The 22771-nt window shown below is 37.1% G+C and overlaps 1 protein-coding gene across 1 annotated transcript in view; it reads right to left on the minus strand.

The window, feature by feature from the left end:
- Window positions 1-22771, minus strand: part of gab2 (GRB2-associated binding protein 2) — a 225731-nt gene that overhangs the window by 94241 nt on the left and 108719 nt on the right. The window lies entirely within an intron of this gene.

Raw genomic sequence — 22771 nt, forward strand, 5'->3', positions numbered from 1 at the left:
AATGAATATAAATTATTAGTGGGGTTTATCTACTGAAGGTGTCAAAAGAAATTGCACCTTCCAGCAATCTGTGTTATAGCATTAACATTAATATTATTACTGAATAAAGTCTGTAAAGTAGACAAGCAGACACTCTGCTGCTCCTTGATAACAACTAAACAACCTGTTTGACTTACGCAATTGAAAAGTATGTATTAGAAAATGAGGCTTGTGTAGTATCTTATCTAATGTGAGGTCATAATACAACAAAGCAAATTCATTTTATTTTTGCACAGACTGTATGTTAAAATGACTTCACCTTATGAACCACATGTGTGACATAGCACATAATATAACATTCTCAAACCTGCCTAATCAAATTCCCAGTTGAGGCAGGCTGGTGAAAAATAAACAACAGCCCTGGATAAAAGGTGGTCCATCATAGAGCCCACTCACTCACACAACACATTTGAAATCACCAGTTAATTTAATTTTATGCAACTGATGACATATCTGTGTATGTGAAAATGTAAGTATGATCTGCTTCAATTCCATTGATTTATCTACCAGAACATAAGTTCACCAAGTTCTCCAATTAGATTAATTTAAACTCGGGTGACAAACATTACAAAATTGATTTTGCTTTGTCATCATTTATTCAGTAATGCCAACATGCAAAACACGTGTGAAAAAGAAAGTACACATCCTGATACAATTGCTTTTAACAAGAAATCATTGCTTTACATTGTTTTAAAAATCTGTGGTCCATTTCCCCTTAAAATACAGGCTTTTCACATTCCTATAAATAAATTAAAATGTATAAAGAAATTTGAAAACAAATACTTTGTGAATGTAATTTCTAAGTAATCGAGAATTTAATAAACATTTTTTTTATTTTGAATTTTTTAAAGTGCAGCCACCTCCATGACAGCGATCAACCTTCATACTAGTTTTTGAGAAGTTTTATAGGACATTTACCAGACTTAAATATAAAATAAAAACATCCTGTCTTTGTCTTCATAAGACTGCAAACTTTGCTTTGTTAAGGTTTTCTGATACAACTCTGTTATTAAAAAAAACAGCTGAGGTCAGATTTATGCCTTATCAAGCAGTACACGACTCTTAAATAGACAAATTAATTGAAATAAAACAAAGAACATCAGGCATATATAAAAGAAATGGAAGGAAGATACTTTAAGAAAAAAAGCTTTCCCTTGATAAATTAAAAAAAGAAATTCTCATAGTAATGAAGAGCTGCAGTTAGTGTTTTAGAGTAGTTTCAATAGTTTAACACCAAGCCTGGCCCTGAGCCACAAGGAATACCAAAATGGATGAACTATTACCCCAAGGAGAAACCATTCGAATCTATATGTGATTAGAGACAGCTGAGATCCCTCCAACAGTCTGTTAAGTATTTGGATAAATCAGAGTAAAGTACCTTCACTGACAGTACAGGTGATGAATGATTGTGTTGAGGTGATTTGATGATTTCTGTCAAAAAAAAGCAGTTAATCTCTAAAGAAGACCATAGACAGAAACTTATGCCACAAGTGTTCAACAAATGCTTGTCACACCCTTATTTCTCCCAAAAGCATATTAAACAAGTAATTACTAAGAACCCAATGAAAACCCTGTAATCTAAAAAGACGAAAAACATAGAAATCGACACCTTATTGGGGTGAAAGGCAGATATATCTTACAGCAAAAAGGGTAAATAGGCATCCCTGAAGTTCTGTAGACCCTAAACAATTTGAGACTAATGCATATTTTTCTGAGGATTTCCTTTAAAACTGTGTGTTATGAACAGCAGAAAGCAAAGGCTTTGTGGCTTAAAAAACTGGTACTGCATGCAGCATTTTCAGTTTTTTAAAAGGTAAAACCTTCTGAAGCTCTGAGCCTGGAAAATGCTAAAATGATCAGTATGCTTTAGCCACAGCAGGTGACAAGATCAAATGAACCGTTGTTCTAACTGTTATAATAAGTGCTGCTAAGGTGATGAAGGGAAAATGTTTTCTAAAAAGGCTTTTTTTTTTCATTTTAGATCAGATGATACAAATTAACCAATAATTTAGATTAGGTCCCATGGGGAAATTCAGATGCATACAGCAGCAGAATTTCCACTGATGGCAAGTCCTGAGGTTGAATAACATAAATTAAGGACAACGTCTTGTATTAAAGCATCCTGCTACATAAAGGCACTGACTCATGAACATGACCAATGTCTAGTAAGGAACATTAGGCTGTCAATTTAGTACTGTTTTAATAGGCCACAGTAATTTCTACTTTGTGTTGCAGTGCTATCAAATGATCAGGGTGGGGTATGTGAAACCAATGCACTTTAGCAATCTTTTGCTCATTTTGCAAGGATCTGATAGGCCTGTATTTTGTCAGGCAAATGGTATCATACTAGACAGGCAATGGTTGGGTGTAATTCTGGATGCATTCATATTGACTACCAGAATAACAATTAATGAGCAGAATGGGAAAAAAACAAGTGTAGCATAGACAACAAAGAGAGCTTTGCAATTAGAAGTAAATTTATATATTTACTATATTCCATTCATTTTTCTTGTGAAGCATCTTCCAGGGATAAAATGATTATCAGGAACTTCATAAGCGAGGTTCATCAAAAGCAGTGTTAAGAAAATCATAAAGCAAGTTTATTACTAGTAGTGGTAGCATGCAATGTCCTGCATCTCCAGTGCCAAGATACTAGTTATGCCAATGAAACATTACAATATTGTTATCACTCTTAAACATCATGTTCATTCTAAGGCCATTAAATGAAAAATAAATTATTCATGATTTAAGTAAACACAGCATCACGTCACATCACATGTCTTTTGCCACACCACAGAGCCTCGAAGTCTGATCACTATTCAAGGAGTGGATGTAAAGGTAGTCCACTCCTACAAGTACTTGGGGGTCTACATTAATGACAGGTTGGAAAGGTCTCAGAATACAGAGGAACTACTGTATATAAGAAAGGGAAAAGCAGGCTCTTTTTCCTTTAGAAACTACATTGCTTTAATGTGGGAAGTGACATTCTTCACCTCTTCAATAACTCTGGAATGGCAAGTGCAATCTTCTATGCTGTGGTGTGCTGGGTAACATCACTTCAAGAAAGGCCCACCGAATCAAAAAGCTAATTACAATTGCAGGCTCAGTTATAGGTCATACTCTGGACCCCTGGACATCATACCAAAGAAGGGAATTAAAAAAAAAAAACAAACAAAAAAAAAAAACTGACTGCCATTATGAATAATGCCATACCTCTTCTTTTTGATGCACTAATACTGGGCACTTTCAGGCAACAAATTATTCATTGGAAGTGTGTCAAGAAATTCTACTGGGTGTCCTTTATACCAATAGTAATATGCCTGCATAATGCCTCACTGTGACTGTGACTGCCAAATCAGAACTTTTCTTTCTTTTTCTTGCTTTATAGTCATTCTGGTATGTGTTCAGATCAAAGCGTGTATTTATTTATTTATTATCTACTAATTTATGTATTTATTTATTTAATGAGCTTCTTTCTGTAAAAGCCAAATTTCCACCTGGGGACAAAGTTTTATGTATCTGTATATACTACATGGGGTGCACTCCCTTCACCAATATGACTCAGACATAACTATCACAAAAGAGGTTATGGTAGTCTGTTCACTTAATTGATTGTTTGGTCTATGTTCACAAAACTCATGCACCCCTTACTGGTACAATGGATTCACTGGGAAGTCAATCAGGCTATTGGCAGCAGAAGATCACTGCTAGTTACACACATATTTGGACACATGAAGTGCATGCTTGAGGCACAGATTACAATACATGTGAACATGCCTGAATTACACTACAGATTGTTTATTTACAGCTAATATTTTCTCTGAATCCCATAGGTTGTGCTTAAGAGAAACAATTCTGTTAATTTAACCACAGAATTAGAGTATACAACAGAACTGCCAAACCTCAGTTTATAAAGCACTGTCTGCAGGTATGAGTACACGTCCAACATGGATTAAATAGAAATACCCCTTGAACCTTGTTTTTTTTACATAGACTAGCATGGTCAAATCATCTATGATCTCTTGGACCCTTGCTATTCCTGTGATTCTCTATGTGGGACGTTTGCTTATATTCATATTTTCATGTTATCTGGGGCCTCTCACTTGCTGACACAATCAAAAGACATGGTGGATTGTTCCAGTATGAATGAGTACGGGTGTATGCAAGATTGTGATGAACTGGCATCTCATGCTGGGTTATATCTAATAAGCCATGGCATCCCAATCCTCTAGACAAGACTAAGTAGCTTCAAAATGAAAGAATGAGTGTTTCCATTCCACTATAGTTAACAAAGTCATAGGGTAGAATAATGTGTCTGTCCCCCTACCGGAAAAATAGTGTTATTGTAACTAGTGCACAATAGCCATGATGCAGATTACCTAAAACAATTAGCAGTAAAAAATGGTTGATTACCTTGCAGGTCTTAAACTTTTTACCTTAACTCAACACATCTCCGTACTCAACGGAAAACCCAAATAAATATTTGTAGCAAACACCTAAAACCAAAACATGTCATTATTGATGGAATTAAACACTGATGGAAGTCTTAAACTTGGTACTGCCGATAGAGAAGTCCTGCTGCCTCAGCACAAATATATTTTAAATTTAAAAATTTCCAAAATGAAAGTGTAGAACCTTCAGCTTACAACAATTTACACTTAAATATCCAAAGCCTTATTGTGCCACTGGAGACACTGTATTAGCCATGACAAGAATTTCACAAAATATTACTATACACATGACTTAATGTTTAACGTAAAAAGATGAACAGAAAAAAATATATATTTATTAAGGAAAGCCCACAATTAAACAGTGTACTTAGCACAGTGAAATATTCTGCTTCCTATATGCTTTGTGAAGCTGTCAGGCAGAAGATAGATAGCATGCCTGATGAAAATGATATCTGATCATTTTTGTCAGTAAAAATAAATCTTAACAACATTTTTAATGTAATCTGAAGTCATCCACCTTTACATACTGTATACCTCCACCACTGCCTGTGCACTCTGGGCAAAGCCAGTGATAGACTTCAAGCAAACTATGTCAATGGTGATATGGAAAACACTGTAAATATTAAAAAGTGTACTTTATGCTTTCAGCATATTATTTCTTACTGAATAAAACCAACCGGAAGCCTACAAAGGTAAACTAAAATCAACATGTGTTAAGTTTAATCTATACTAATAACAGGCAAAGCCCTCACTGACTCACTCACTCACTGACTGACTGACTCACTAATTCTCTAACTTCCCGTGTAGGTGGAAGGCTGAAATTTGGCAGGCTCATTCCTTATAGCTTACTTACAAAAGTTAGGCAGGTTTCATTTCGAAATTCTACGCGTAATGGTCATAACTGGAACCTCTTTTTTGTCCATATACTGTAATAGAGTGCACCTCCATGGCCGTGGGAGGCGGAGTTGCGTATCGCATCATCACGCCACCCACGTAATCACGTGAACTGACTGTGAACGCAGTACGTACAAAACAAGGAAGAGCCCCAAAGAGCGCTGAAGAAAACATTCATTACACAATTGAGAAGGCAGCGAAACAATAAGAAGCGAGCGAGTGACGCATACAAGCATATTCATAAGTGCGGCTACTGCGGAAACAAAGCACGGTGTAAACCGTAAGTTTAAATTAAGTTTATAGAAACGCTCCCCGCTGCCGTTTGCAATATCATATTCGCAACATACAAGTTTAATGAGAAGACACGAGGTATAAACGAGACTTTGGATCACAAGAGCCCCAAAGAGCGCTGAAGAAAACATTCATTACACAATTGAGAAGGCAGCGAAACAATAAGAAGTGAGCGAGTGACGCATACAAGCATATTCATAAGTGCAGCTACTGCGGAAACAAAGCACGGTGTAAACCGTAAGTTTAAATTAAGTTTATAGAAATGCTCCCGCTGCCGTTTGCAATACCATATTCGCGACATACAAGTTTAATGAGAAGACACGAGGTATAAACGAGACTTTGGATCACTTTGTAACGGAGTTAAAATTGCTGTAGTGAGAAACTTTTAAGTGCCGGGTCTTAGCTAACATTAAATAAAGCCATGGACATCGCAACATCACACAAGAGAGCGGCTCACGTGAACATATGAAGCGATTGACGCATACAGACATATTCATGAGTGCAGGTACTTCGGAAACAAAGCACTGTGTAAACCTAAAGTTTAAATTAAGTTCATAGACCTACAAAAGGTTGCCATTGATTTCAGGCAAGATTGCTTTTCTCCTGTACAACTATACGTTGCATTCTCAACAGTAAGCTTGCGCGGCTTGGTCATATTACAACCGGAGTGCTGAACTGACAACGTGGTATACAAAGAGAACTATAACAATCGTAATAAACGAACAAAAAAACAGCAGAGAACCCGTGGATTAAATAAAAAGGCTGCTTCCTTGGCGAAGCAAGGAAAAAGGAAGACCTTATATGGCGTTCATTTATAAAACAGCAGAAAAGCTGTGTAAAGGCTGCTTCACAAAAAAACAGCAGAGCGCCTTATATGAGCAGGCAGTCAGCTAAAGGAGGGAATCAATAAATAACTATAATCGTAATAAATGAACAAAAAATAGCGGAGAATCCGCGGACTACATAAAGGAAATGGGTACCTGAACAGAAAAGTGAGTCTCAAATAGCTACACAATAACTATAACAATCGTAATAAACAAACAATAAAAGAATACAGAACCGCTAAGCAAGGAGAAAGGACGGCCTTATATGGCGTTCGTTTATAAAACAGCGGAGAGGCTGTGTAAAGGCAGCTTCACAAAAAAACAGATCCTTAACAAACTGTTATTGGTATATTTTCCCTCAATTTAAAAAGGTTTTCTTTTCTTCTTAATAAAAATTTAAAAGCAGTACTTCGACGCTGCGAAGCACGGGGATTTGGCTCTATATATATTTTGTGGTGCCCGGCAGGCGTCCATGCCCGGCCAGGATGCCCAGGAGGAGTGGAGGAGGGCTTGTGCCTCCTCCAGGACACGAGGGGGCGTTCTCCCTGGTGGCTTTGGGGACCACAGGTACGGAGCTTGGAAGCTCAACCCTGTAGGGGCCTGTGGTCACCGCCAGGGGGCGCCCCAATGCCTTGGGAGTATTGGCCCTCAGTACTTCCGCCACACCGGGAAGTACTGGGGGGAAGAGACTTGAAGACACCCGGTGGACTTCTGGCTTCACCATGGGAGCTTCCGCCACACAGGGGTGTGGCTATGAGCCCTCAGGATCCACCTGGAGTCCTTCCGGGGGGAATAAAAGGGGCCGCCTCCCTCCAGTCAGGAGCGAGAGTCGGGTGGAAGAGGACGAAGCTTGGTGGAGAGGAGTGGAGGCGGATCAAAGACTGAGAAAGGCATTGTGCGTGTGGCCAGGACTTAAGGGGTGATTGGTGCTGAGGCACTGGGTATGTGCACTATATATTGTATAAATAAACACGTGTGTGGTAAAAACATCATGTCTGCCTGTCTGTGTCCGGGCTGTTCCCCACAATATTATATATATATATATATATATATATATATATATAAAATACTAGTCATTTAGCCCGTTACAATAACGGGCGCTAGAACAGTAGTGCATAAACATTAGTAGGAACAGTCTATATTAAATGGCAAGGGACTTTGACCTCATTCTTTTTGTTGGTCGTATTTTTCTTTCTTTCAGCCTTTCTTTTGTTGATGTTTACTTGCTGAGCTGACCGTTCTTCGTGAGCTGCCGCCGTGTATTGTGTGTCTTTAATTTTCTGTGACAGTAATACTGTCTTGTACGGCTCTATTCAATAAGGGCGCGTAGATAATTTAGTTCAAATGGCTCTGGAATATGTGAAGAGCAACAGGTGCAGATCTTTATTTACGCGCGCCTTCATTCGCTGCGCCCAATTGAGGTCGTCCTTTTGAGGCTCGCCTTTTTGTGCGCGCCCTTATTGAAGGATGCCTGTACGCGCCCTTATTGAAGGATACCGTCTTGTACGTCCGCTGGCTTGTATGTCCGTAATATACGTCCGTAATATACCTTTAATTTTTTTTAATATACCACATACAAGCCAGTATTACTGTCAGAGGAGATTAAAAGCATATTACCGACGCGCACACCTGTATTACCGCCAGAGAAAATTAAAGGTATATTACGGACGTTTGTTCCAAAGCTCCTCCCATTCATCCATCCATTATCCAACCTGCTATATCCTAACTACAGGGTCACAGGGGGTCTACTGGAGCCAATCCCAGCCAACACAGGGTGCATGGAAACAAACCCTGGGCAGGGCGCCAGCCCACTGCAGGGCACACACACACAAACACACACTAGGAACAATTTAGGATCGCCAGTGCACCTAACCTGCATGTCTTTGGACTGTGGGAGGAAACCGGAGCACCTGGAGGAAACCCATGCAGACACGGGGAGAACATGCAAACTCCACGCAGGGAGGACCTGGGAAGTGAACCCAGGTCTCCTAACTGCGAGGCAGCAGCACTACCCACTGCGCCACCGTGCCGCCCGTTCCTCCCATCTTTACACTCAATTGGTTCTCTGGCTAAAACTAGCATCATATAAGGTCCTGGATTCAATTCCAGCGAAATCCCTGAATCAGAATCAAAGTCAGTACAGCTCTTCCATGGGATATAATGCTAGAGTTCTCTCTAGTGGTTCCTAGTATTCCTGCACCCTTCAAGGGCTAGGATCTTTAAAGGTAGCCTCCATGCTCTCAGTTCTTTATGTTGGACTTCTGCTCCAGCTGTGAGCTGGCTACCTCCACCTGAAAGACTGGAGGTATTTGGTCCTCATCCGCTCTCTTTGTCTCTCTCTCTCTTTAAGGAATGGTTAGGCACTCCTCATTTTCTGGTTCCCATCAGGTCTTTCAATTTTATTTCTTATGTTGATGCTTTTCTGTAGTTTTGAACTCATCTCAAATTGTACTTGCATAAAATATAAGAATAAAACTGATAAAAATTACATAGGCTGTAAGATCATTCAAATAAATTAAAGAATTAAGAGAAAGTAATGGGCGATAAATTGTTCTTTGCCCCTTGTTTACTGATGGATTTTAGTACAGTATGTTCTCAGCTACACAACTCTGCTACACACAAAAACTACACACTTGGAAGATATTAATAGAAACATCTCAGAGCCTCTTCTCACATCTTTTCTCACTGGGCAGTTTCATACTCACTAACAGGTTCATATTTGCCTGTGACCTTAGTAATTATTGACACAATAAGGCTATCTCTCATCTAGTATAATACCAGCTCTACCTTTAAAAACAATATGGGGAAATCCCCCACTAGAAATTTCCAGATATTTACTAATGCAACTGTGTCCGTCTCTCTCTCTCTCTCTCTCACACTGATGAATCTGCACATAACCATAGCATTTAGTTGGCGAGACCATCATGCAGGTGAGTCAAGGAAAGAGGAACATATATGAAAATGTGGGACTTCCCATTGAATACACTTTGCTGTTGTTTTGTTCTTTTCCATCCAGCTAATCTAAGTTCTCTTTTATGTGAATTTCCATCCTGATTAAATATGTTAACATGCAGTTACCTGAAAGAGGGAATATATGGGGACTTTCTCCAACATCAGATTGTGCAACTTACATTATTTAGGGATGTCACACACGCGCGATTAGGGGACAACTAAAGGGCTTGAATAAAAGTAATTCCACGCCTGACTAGGGGTGGTGATGTGCACTGATTCTCTCTCTCAATTCCTTGCAGACCATTCTCGGGAAGTCCCGCCTGGTTCCGGAGCAACCAATGATGTCACTGCCGGTTCTGGCCCTGATGACATCACTTCCTCTGCTTGCATTTAAAGGCTGCAATTTTAAGGCAGCAAGGCAGTTCTGTTTTGGACTCAGTCGTGTGAACATGTCTGTTCTTTTTGATAGATTTTGCAGCTGGGAAATATTACACGGGTGGCTGCCCCAAACCTTTCCAATGTCTCTTTGTCATTCTTGTGACAGGGAACATATCTCCGCTTAGGAATACAACAAACAAATTAAGCAACAATGCTGTTGTTTATATACTGTACAAACAACAATTTTCTAAAAACAAATTCAGTTCAGAGCACAGGGGGCTAGGTATCAGTCCCTCACACAGCCCAGTCATGCAGGCCAACTTGGAACTGCCACATAGCCTAAAACATAAGTCTTTGAGGATGTCAGAGGAAAATCCATACAGACACTCAGAGAACAAAGTACACAGTGACAATATGCAAATGTGAGATTCAAACCCAGGGTGCTGGATCTGTAAAGCAGCAGTACTACTTACCACCGCACTGCCTAAAGTATACAAATTAGAATGTGTTATATTGGATTAGCCATGTAAGAACAACAGTTTTAGGAAGTTATTTATTAAAAAAAATTTAAAAATACAGAAAATATCAAGGACACAGAGAGAGAGATGCTTGTTACTAATCATAGCAATGTGCTAATATTTTCAAAGCAGACTTCCTTATTACAGTACAACTGCAGGTGTAAACATGCCAGAAAGGTCATTCTGCCCTGGTATGTCATGTCTGGCAAGCAGTACGGTATATGTTTTACTTATTATCAAACTGCTATGAGATACACCAGCAGAGAATGCAAACAACCAATCCGTTTGCTATTATACACACACTGTACCAATTTAGACAACAATGAATATGGCCTGTATAACAATTGGGATGATGGTGGAAAAATGTAGTACTTGGAGGAAAAACATCAAAGACACAGGGAAACTAGATTTGCCCAGAGGCCCTGGAACCATGAAGCACTGGAACTAACCACTATGCCAACATGATAATCCAATCTATTTTCAATTATGTGTTAATGTGAGAGTGAAAAATGAAAGATAAATAATTGGTAGAAGAAACTGAAAATAGGAGAAGAGGAAGCATTAATGAATACTCAGGGAAAGTTTTTCTTTTTTATGTGCACACAATTCCCACAATCTATTTTTCCCAGAGATTGTCAGTTAGAGACAATCAGCAGTTCTTTGAAAACTGCTTGCAGTAGGAGATGCGGTTTTTGAAAAATGGTCAGAAAATAAATAATGTTGAAGCATTTGTCTATATAATAAAGGAGTACAACTTAAAAATGGCAAAGTGATTAGAGCTTCTACTCATATATTCAGTATCATGAGTTTTTATTCCATGATTGGTTGCTCTGTGTGTAAAGATTACATATTCTCCCTATAGGTTTCTCTTCCCACACCCTCAAAGAGATGCATGGTAGGTTCCATGACAAGGTAAACTGGCCCTGCATTTGCACAGATATGGGCAAGTGCATAAGTGTGCTATGAGACTCTGGAACCCTGTTCAAGGTAATTCTTTATTTTGTGCCCAATGTTGTCATGATAGTCTCTGCTACCCATAGGACCCTGAGTTGGGTTTAAAGATTTTATGATTTATTATTTGCACAGTTCTTTAAAAGACCATGGACCTTTTGATTTTAGCAACAACACTGAAGCTTAATCCATATAACTTACATACTGTAACTGTATACGTCCAGGAGCAAAACCCAAAATATTAAAGCTAACTGAACAATGTAGTACAGAAATGTGAATTCTTAAAAGCTTGCATGTTTGACAAAGTCAAAATAATTATCACAACAATGTTTCTAGTCAACCAAGAAATTGCTTTTATTTTCTTAAACTAACAATAAAAAGGTAAGTAATTTTTTGGTGGTAGACCAGTAGAATTAATTTTCATCTAATTCTCCTGTTGCTTAAAAGCTGGAGCATGTTTTGGCCACATCTGGTTTTTTTTTGTGCGTTTCTTGTGCCCTTAGCACAGGCCAGCTCGTGGGAGCCTTTGGAACCAACAATGGAAATCAGCCGTTGTATTTTGGCTTGAATATAGCTACCGAATGAGGTGCTCATAGTATTTGGAGTAAATAGTTTGATAATATGTGAAAATAATTTAAAGCTGAGCTTAGAAACAGCTGTATGACAAACCTATCATATTTGTGTTTTATAAGCCCCAATGTGACCCTTGGATTGAGGCTAATGTTTTTTGAAATATTCACAGCTGTGAAGTACTCATAAAAGCAAAGCTGTGGCTGCGATGAAACATGTTCGGGATTTATTTAGCTAAATTGTTCTGCTGTTGTGTTGATGTACTGTTGAAAAGAAAACCAAATAAAATGGAAATGAAAACTGCAACATATAACAGGACTAAACTACATGTAATTTAAAGTACCACACTGACTGGATAAGTTAAGTGTCCTTAATAAAGCACTGAAAAATATTAAAGCCACAAAAAGCCATTATTGGATCTTGCTAACCAAGAACTTAAAATACAGTTTTAACTGGAGATTCTGGACTATACTGAGACATAAAAATCAAATTGTGTTTCTCTCCTCCACTTATCATTTTCTAAAGTTTCACTAATCTTCTACAAGACATGAAGGTATTCTGCAAAATATCAAAGCCTTGAAGTCTGCTTTATTTCCTGGGTTAATTTAAAATTTCTAAGCTTACTTGCATGCTGAAATTCTGTTATTTCTAAGCTTTGTGCAGAGGGGTACAAATTAGAGATCCCTGTAGATATGACAGCATACATCTGGATTGTGGTAGGAATACAAATTGCAAAAAGGAATTGTGCCTAAAATCAAGCAGAACTGACAAATTTCACATATAAGGTATTTTTTTCCTGGAATTGAATTTGGCGGCCAAGTCAAATGAGATAGCACCACTATACACTGTGGGTGCGTTAGAATTTTGGAATATTATTAGACTGTTGTAAATTTAAGATTCTCTTGAGAGTTACAAAGCAATGCAAATTAAAAGTATTTATGTTCAACCAAGCAGGGACTAAAAGCTGTATAAATGACATTGGGAAAGATTTTCAAAAAATTTTAAACATGCACATCTTACATAACAAGTTAATACCATATTATGTCTAAAACATGTATTAAAACGATGATCTTCAGTAACAATTTAAGATTACTTCACAGCACTCTTCAGGTTTCCATACTAGCCGAGATGTTATGACAAAGGTAGAAAATAACTAAATATACATATAATACAATACTATATTCACAAATTACAGTACAAGAATCTAATAGTTTTTTTATGCATTCATTGTTTGCGAGAACAGTAAACGTAGCAGCTATCCTCAAAAGTCTAATCAAAGACTTCATTTGGTTGAGCTTGTTTTTGTATGCACTGTATTATTGATCCACTTAGATTCCTCAACCATAGTGTTCTTATACTGTAGCATTATTAAGAGATCATGTCTATGCAGCATAGAATTCTGCATTTGTCTTATATGCTGTTTTGACTGGACAAATTAATATTTGCCATTTAATTAATAGTATTTAGGTGCAAAGAGATACTACTTTATTAAAAAGTGCCTACATTGTTTTCTGTTTATGTGTATACAGTATATTACTGAATATACACTGCATCGTTTTGTTCAGGATTATGCTTTTTTGCTGAATGTTACAGTTAATATTGTCCTATTAATCCATACATTCAGGTTTAAACCACTTATTGTGTGCAGCTCTTTGAGGTAGAAAATGGAAGTGTACTGTCTAAGTATAACACAAACAGAACTCAATTCAATAAATAAAGTACAGCAAGTAAGTGCTGCCTCATTTTTTTCTCTGCTAATAGGTTGTTTTTTGAAAAACAATGTCAGGCAAATGGACATGCAAAAGCTAGGGAATTCTTAGTTAATTTAAGTAAATGTGTTGTATCAACAACAATGTCCTTTAAAGTAACATACTGTAGATAGATAGATAGATAGATAGATAGATAGATAGATAGATAGATAGATAGATAGATAGATAGATAGATAGATAGATAGATACTCCTCTGTCTGGAGATGATACTGTTCAGTGGATGCAGTGGATTCTCCATGATTGACAGGAGCCTGCTGAGCACCCGTTGCTCTGCCACGGATGTCAAACTGACCAGCTCCGTGCCTACAATAGAGCCTGCCTTCCTCACCAGTTTGTCCAGGCGTGAGGCGTCCCCCTTCTTTATGCTGCCTCCCCAGCACACCACCGCGTAGAAGAGGGCGCTCGCCACAACCATCTGATAGAACATCTGCAGCATCTTAGCCACAATGTTTAAAATGGAAACTGCAGTATTTATTACATTTTGATTGTATTACAAAACCTACACTCCCAAGTTTTTGCAAAAATATTGACAATGTGTCTTTTGTACAATAATATGTTAAATGATCAACATTTTGATACTTACAGGAAAGCCAAATGCTGATATAAACATAATTTACAATACTGCTTACATTTTCCAGTACTGTACTTGTATGTACTGCTTTGCTTTATTTTCATTCTTTGATATCATGTGTTAATACTTTTAATAGAACAAGAGTATATCAAATAAAGTATATCAAACTACATGACCAACACATTTCAACATTTTAAGCTCTCTCTTGACTTTAAGAAATAATTCATGCATGCACCCATACTCAAATGTGTTTTAAATGGTTAAGGCCACTCTCAAACAAGGACATAGATCATAAAAACAGCTGAATATCTGATATGCATATTATAAGAAAGTAAATTAAAGGTTATAATGAGTGTGCACATTCTTTCCACGTTTGTGTACATTTGTCTATGGTCTGCCATTTCCCTCCACTGTCAAAAGACATAAATGGCAAGTAACTGACACATTTGTCCCAGTGTGAATTTGAGAGTATGGGATTGCTTATACAAGTTCAGAAATACACTGGTGCCATGTTTAATGCACCCATTAAAAAACTGTTTATACAATTATCTACTATAATGTTCATGCATTTCTTTTAGGATTACAGTATTGTATTATACAATCACCTGATGCTGTAGCCAGTCCATACAACATGATGTGCAAGGCAGGAACAAAAATTAGACAGCTTGCAAGTTTATGTAAATGAATACATTCAATGTGTATTTACTTTTTGTTTGCTATTTTGATTTTTGTCCTTTGCAAAGTACTTTATGATAGTGTCTGCTAATAAATGTGCCATATAAAACAAAGATTGAATGACTGACAATACTTGTGTTTTGCTTAGAGCTTAGCTGCTGTTTAATTATTCACAATTCCTTTATGGTGAATCCTGTCTTTATATTTGAGAACCACTGAGACGTGAACAAAAGCTTATACTACACTTATTAAAACACAATTTAGAATGATTTACGAAACATTCATTGACTAATTACACTGTACAAACTGTAATTTGTCTAATAAATTACTTTTCGAAGGAATTTGGCTTATGCCATAGCACATCTTATTTATGACTCCAGTTTAAGCGTAGGCATTAATAAAGCACATTAATATTCTCAGGCAAAAAATAAACAAACAAACAAACAAACAAATAAATAAAAAGTACATTCAAGTAAGAAAATCTATAATAGGAAAGTATTGGTATTTTATTAGTCACTAATCTGACATGCAATTAAAGAACCAATTATATACACTTGAAAAAAGTCTTGAATTAAAATGAAATGAGAGTATAATAAAATCAGAGAAAATGAGTTTGATAAGTACTTGCTAAATGGCATAATAGAACATTATAAATTGAGAAGGTTGATTTATAAGAATAAATTCAGTTGAATTTTGTAGATAGGGCAGCACAGTAGTTAATTAGTTTGCACTCTAACCTCACAGCTCCAAAGTCCAATGTTCATATTCTCACCTGGGCACTACCTGTGTTGCAAATTTACATTCTCCCAATATTCCTGCTTTCTCCAACATCCCAAGAATGTGTATTTGTTAATTGCGACTCTAAATTGTCCCTTACTGTGATCATCTGCTGGTGGGTATATGTGACTGTCTGTGCCTTCGAATGTGCTGCTGTCCCATTCACGATTGCTTTCCGTTTCCTGCTTAGTGATGCCAGGACAGGCTCCAGCTATCTGTGATGCGGACCTGGAAAAGCAGGTTGGAAAACGTATGGACAGATAATGTAGAGGAGACAATAGTCTGCCACTCTTCCTAAATTACATATATCATATATTAACTCCACTGGTTATAGTGAAAGTCAAACAAAATTACACCTTTTATTGGCTAACTTAAAAGATTACAATATGTAAGCTTTCGAGGCAATTCAGGCCCCTTCTTCAGGCAAGATTACTAAACTAAAGCATTTTCAACAGAGTGAACACTGGAAAACCGCTGCAAGCAAAATGCTTGCATTGTTCTGACCCCATTTACACCACAATCGATAACAAGCAACTGTGAACGAAATATTAATGTATTGTTTTGTACAAGCATCAGGACTCTAATAAATAGCAAATTTTAATTTTTTAAAATTTTTTACTGTATCAGACATATATTTTTATGAACCTTTTAAAATGGCCAATGAAGTCAACTCAGCACAGCCTTTGGTGTTGATCAGACTTTGGGAAGAATTTATGGTAGGTCAATCAAAAAACAATGACACATAAGGAAAGTGAGCATTACAGAATTCTAAATAATAAGATAAAAAAAGACAGAGGACTGAACATCCTGACATAAACTGGAATCTTTGTATTTTAAAGAAAAAAATTTGCATAGGCACTGAAGTTTAAGTCCAATGAGCTACAAGACAGATTGAATAGTAAATTAAGTGAGGATTCTCACAGGAAAGTGGGTTGAGTATAAAGTAGAGATAATGCTGTTTCCTCTTCTTTTCTTATCACTGTCATCTTCTTTCAATCTATGCTGAATAAAACCCATCCAAGTGTAGTTAATTATGCTTTACATGCTGAAACATGCTTGATTAAATTATGACTCATTCTTTTTTAATACACAGATAAGCCTATCCAGTATTTACTACTGCTAGACATCATGTCTGGCACAGAAAGTGGATGAACTACTTGATTCGTCAGGTTATTATGTTATATGGGATGGCAAGCAGAAGTACAAGATACAGGCCCTAAATTTGTACACAATGACTATGTCATCATTCAGACAACTGACAAAAAGACATATGGGATAACAGGCAACCACAATTAACTGGAATAGATTCAGTAGATCCTCATATACTTTCTATATGTATTTGGCAACTGCGCTAGATGGATAAAACAACACTCTTTAATATGGTTTACAAGATGATGGTAAAACTTCCTCACAATCTCCAAGTGTTCAACTGGGTTAAGATTTGGTGACTGATACATATGGTTTACAGCCCTGTCATGTTTATCAAGACCCCTACTGCACTGTGATTTCGGGAATTGTCCTTCTGTAACATTCTGCTACCATCAGGATAGAACTACTTCAGCCCGGGATGAACTAAATCACACAGAGCTGCTGATCATTTAGTGGTGCTTCACTATTTTAGGGGGACCTCTGCCATGTAAGTATAATGTATCTCACAGTATAACAGAGCCAAAACATACTGTCACTGTGGAAAACATACTTGTACAATTCTTTTGATATGAGTCATGATTGCAGTTGTCCATTTGTTGAAAATAAGGTATATGACGATAAGTTTGACAAGATGGATTTTTTTAGTCCATAGCTCATTATATTACTGCTTGTGTAGTGTTGTAAAACGTTACAAACAGAAGTGCCTGTGTCTAGAAAAGCCACCCATCCAAACTCAGTGACCCAACAAGAAGGTATGCGAAAGAAGCTGCTATAATTATAGAGAATTATAGAGATCAGTGTCAAATAGCAAATTACATGTATGTCAGTAATATCAAAAACCTAGCATAACATTGGACTGTGTGGCACTGTGGAACAAGAGATGTCACAAGAAAAAAACATTTAGGCAGATGAGTCTGAATAAGAGCGTAGCTAAAACACCAAGTATCATACATATTGCAACTCTAATATTATAGATGCTCCAGTCACTGAGTGAAGCATAGCCTTGTCGGGAATGGCTTTATTCAACAAGCAAGGGAAACCTTTCAAAACTGAATTAAGAAGTATTGAGCTAATTGCAGTTAAACACTGCAATATCGATTACAGCAAAGGAACATAAGAGACCTAAGATAAAATGAAGTTGCTCTGGAATAAAGGCATGCATATCCTTGTGGTGTAGTCAAAGTGCAGATACAATATAAACCCACTGATAATCAACAGTACAAATTGAAATATATGATGCAACTTCCAAATAACTTCAGATACCTGAAGCAAATTTGCAAAGAAAAAAGCTCACAGAGGTAGACACTAATCTAATAAAAATATATTATTGTAATAAAAGCTAACACTTCCAAATGTTATTCAGAGAAGTAACAATATTTCTTAGTGCACTATACAGTGGTGCAGTAGTTAAAATGACGGCTTCATGGATGCAGCGTCCTAGGTTTGAATCCATTCCCAGACATTTTTTGTATGGAGTTTGCATGTTCTCCTCATGTGTCCATGGGTATTTCTCCCAAATTCCAACGTGTGCATTACATTAATAGACGATTCTACTTGACTTGGCATGAGTGGACATTTTCAAGGACAGGTTTTATGAAACAATCTCTACACAAACATTTAAATATATCACTTTTCTTTGGAAAAAATTTAATATGTCAGTGAACCTTTTCAAGGTACAGTATGTATATAATATGGTATGCTATACACATACTGAATATACATATTTTGCTGATTTTGAAACTAATCCGATTTCATCAGAGTGTCCAGAAGTTGAACCTTACTAAAAGTACAATTCTGGATAAAGTCATGATGAATTTGCTGTGTGGCCTGCAAATTCTGAATGGTTTATCAGCTGTGAAATAAGCCTAAGACAAGAGACATATTACAAAATACCTCCTCCAATGGTAACACTACCAGAATTCCTACAACATTGTAAATTCAAATAAAAACTATTAACCATTAAGCATTTAATAGTTTTAAGTACTGTATTACTTCTGGACAATTTTAATGTTATGTTCAGGATCACCTCAATTAAAAAAATAAAATAAAAGCAGTGGTATTTGGTTATTTTAAAAAGGATCTCTTCATTATTTTCCAAGGAATATTTTTTCTTGCAATGAGGTACATTTAAATATGCTTATTTTTTGTGTAATGCTGTATTGGGGTTTAAATCACAAACAGGCATTCTCTATAAAAAAAAAACCTTTGCACTGTACCAGGACCAGAAATATAGGAATGGTACTTTATTGAAAAAGAACAAAGGGAAAAAAAAGCTCACACAGTGTCTTTAATAAAGAAGAAATGCCCCTTATTCATTGAGCATCTTGGCCGTGTTCCTAGATCTGGTCTTTCATGAATCACTAGCATGCACCATTGAGTCCTCTTGTTTACAAGTTGTTTTCTAGATATGAATGTCACTGAATTAAGAAACTACTGCTCTATCATGTAGTATTATAAAGTTCAGTATATTTTTATGTCTGTCTCTATTTTACGCATTGAACAACTGTTGCTGCCAGTCTTTCATTTACAGAGGCAGATCTTTTTCGCAAATCCCAAAGTGGGTGACATTTGAAAGATCAAGAGAGTTTGAGACCTGTCATACTGTACATAAACAAAGTATTGTACTTCTTTATGAATCAGCTGAGAAAATCCACTGAAAAATGGTCAGTTCAAACTGGCAGGTCACAGTTACTTGAATGCATGTGTGCCAAATGAGTATATTAATTCTAAAGAGTGGAAAGTGTGGGAGGCGGTGGTTACTTATCACACAAGACAAGGGGTTGCTGACGCAGATTGCACAACTATGGTTTGTTCAGAAGACTCAATCACAAAGTACACAGAAAAATATATATTACAGTGGGCTTGATTAGTTTAAAGGAAGATAGACTCTGGTGAAAGAGCTTAGGGCCACTTGCAGATATTAACAGGACAGAAAGAATGGGATATAAAAACATGAATTAATAAGTAATTACACATTGGGTGACATTTTAAAAATTGAATTTTGTAAGACAGAAAACAAAATAAGAACATTACTTCTACAGACTGAACAAAGACCAAAAAAAATTACTTCTAATGTATTAGTGCATACAATATTAAGTGTTAGGAGAACCAGATGGGCTAGGTGTTCAAACTGTTTACTAGGACATCAAAATGGTAGGCCTCAGAATGGACAAAAGCTAAGGAGCAAACAAAAGTATTGTCAGCTAACTGAACTAAATGTGAATATTGATTGGGTACTGAGGAGAGAGACAGTGTTTGAAGACTGAGAAGAGAGGTACTGATGTGCTTACACCATCCTTGCAAACAAAAGAAGTGCAAGGAAGTGTCCGAGAATTTTTGTGTTTTCTGTAGTTGAGAACTAATTAAAAAATACATTTTGCTCTTCAAAACTTTGTGTTTTGGTTGCTGCTATGGAGACATGCAAGAATTTTAAAAGTTTTTTTTTTCCCTTTAGAAGAGTTTTTTGCTTTTTTTTTCCCCACTCACACAGGAGCAAAAGCAGCTGAGTGTTTCAGAAAGCGGTGGAAAATTTACTTGTACTTGTTCTTTGTATTCAAACTAGCGTTGACTAGGCAGGGCAATAAGCAGCAGTAGCTGACACCGGCATCTCTGTAAGTAAATAACCAGCATTGTAGTGACAAATAGTTATAAGTAACAGAAACAATGATTCCTTAGTGTGGGGAAAAAAGGAAGCAGCTGACTTCAAAGCAGTAAAGAGAATGGTGTTGCAGCACATAGGCAGGCGGCTAGCTTTAAGATGCCAATGAGGCAGAAGCGGCTGTAGGACCAAACAAGACAGTAAGGAATTAACTAGCAGCAGATAATCAGTAAGTGAGTTGTTCTAGACTGAATGGTCCAAGAAAGTACAGCAGTTAACAGGGCGACAGTGTAAGGGTTCATTAATATAAAGGAATGCAAACAGTGCAAGTGGAGAGCTTTTAAGTAAGGAATAAGAGGACAGCAAAGTTAGGAGAGCAGACAAAGAAAAATTCAGTTAATCTCATAGAAGGTCAAACAGGAGGCAGTCGAGGGGGTGAATATAATAGGAGTTTAAGGGGTCAGAAAGTATAAAATAACTATAGCAGTTCTTTAATCAATTTTTTTGACTTAAAAGTTTTTTTTATTTTGACATTTAAGTTATATTGTTTCATTTTAATATATAAAAAGGTGGCCATTTTTAGTAAATCAAATTTTAATAATGAAGCCAGTGCAAAGCAAGTCCTGTTGGATGTTGGACTTTTTAGAGGATGGCTTGGAGGTACCTGTCTTCTATGAGGGCTACATCTGCAGGAGATGCCGGGTGATCCAGCACCTCAAGATTAGGGTTGCTCAACTAGAGGAGAAGTTGGTTGGCCTGCGCAGTAGTAGAGAATTGGTGGACCTGGCCAAAGTGTGCATCAGAGAGATAGTGTGCACCTCTAAGGTGGCACGGGAGAGGATTCCAGACCAGACAGGTGGATTGAAGTGCCAATTTGCTCCAGAGACAGTGAGTCTTGCACGGTGTGACGCCTTCTGGGTGCACAGATGGGAGACCTCCATGAAGAGTTGATAGGCTCTTGGCCAGGGTGGGGGTGGATCCAGTATTCATTGTCCATGTTGGAACAAATAAAATACATAAGGGTAGTCTGTTAGTACTTTGAAGAGTAAGGAGACAGAAGTACAACTGACAAGGTGGTCTTCTCCAAAGTTCTGTCTGTGTCACGCACTAGTCCAGGTAAGACTGAGGAGATTAGAATACTTAATGTGTGACTCAACTCTGGGTGTTGGGTAATGGGATACTTATGGGGCACTAGGACTACTTTTGGAATAGATGAGAACTGTGCCATCGTGATGGGTTACATCTGAACCAGAGAGACACCAATGTGTTGAGGAGGCATATGAGTAGGTTAGTTGAGGATAGTTTAAACTAGGGTATGGGCGTGAAGTGAGTTTAGGGCAGGTCAGGTTTAGAACTGTACATGAAGGAACAAAAAATAGTGTAAAAATAAAAAAGCATAGTAATATAAATTCTAACCCAATGTTTAAATGCAAAAGTAAAGTGAGTAACACATTAAAAATTGCTTGCTTAATGTTAGAAGTATCAAAAATAAAAAAGTGAATCGGAGTTGTATGTACCGCTGCACAATTATGATATTGTAGCAATAATAGAAACCTGCTTAAATAACAAAGAAATGAACATAACATAGTGGGATACACATTTTTTAGGTAGTTGTAAAAGTTTATGGTACTTGTAAAAGTTAGCTTTTTTTCAGTTTTATTCTTTCAGTCATGGTCATGTTAATGCAGTATCTATACTAATAAAAGGCAAAGCCCTCACTGACTGACTCATCACTAATTCTCCAACTTCCTGTGTAGGTAGAAGGCTGAAATTTGGCAGGCTCATTCCTTACAGCTTACTTACAAAAGTTAGGTAGGTTTCATTTCGAAATTCCACGTAATGGTCATAACTGGAACCTGTTTTTTGTCCATATACTCTAATGGAGGAGACGGAGTCACGTATCGCGTCATCACGCCTCCTATGTAATCACGTGAACTAAAAACAAGGAAGAGATTTACAGCACGAGTCAAACGCGGGGATGAAGGTAAATGACGTTAATTTTTGAGTGTCTTTTAATACTGTGTAAGCATACATATTAACACATGTGCAATTAAACGTGTGCATTTACGGGGTGATTTCTCAGGCTTAAAAGCTCGCCTTTTATTAAAAAGGTGAATGCAAACTGTTTTCATTCTGAAGGGCACAAACCACGTTAGATTTCATGCTCAAGAGTAAGCTCAGCACACAGCTTGGTCATATTAGAACCAGAAGGACAAACTGACAACATGGTATACAAAGAGATCCTTAAGAAATAATTATTGGTTCATTTTCCCTCAGTTTAAAAAGGTTTACTTTTCTTCTTAATAAAAATTTTAAAGCAGTACTTCGCCGCTGCAAAGCGCGGGTATTTTGATATATATCGCG

This window comes from Erpetoichthys calabaricus, chromosome 4 (genome assembly GCF_900747795.2).
Source record: "Erpetoichthys calabaricus chromosome 4, fErpCal1.3, whole genome shotgun sequence".
Taxonomy (NCBI): Eukaryota; Metazoa; Chordata; class Cladistia; order Polypteriformes; family Polypteridae; genus Erpetoichthys; species Erpetoichthys calabaricus.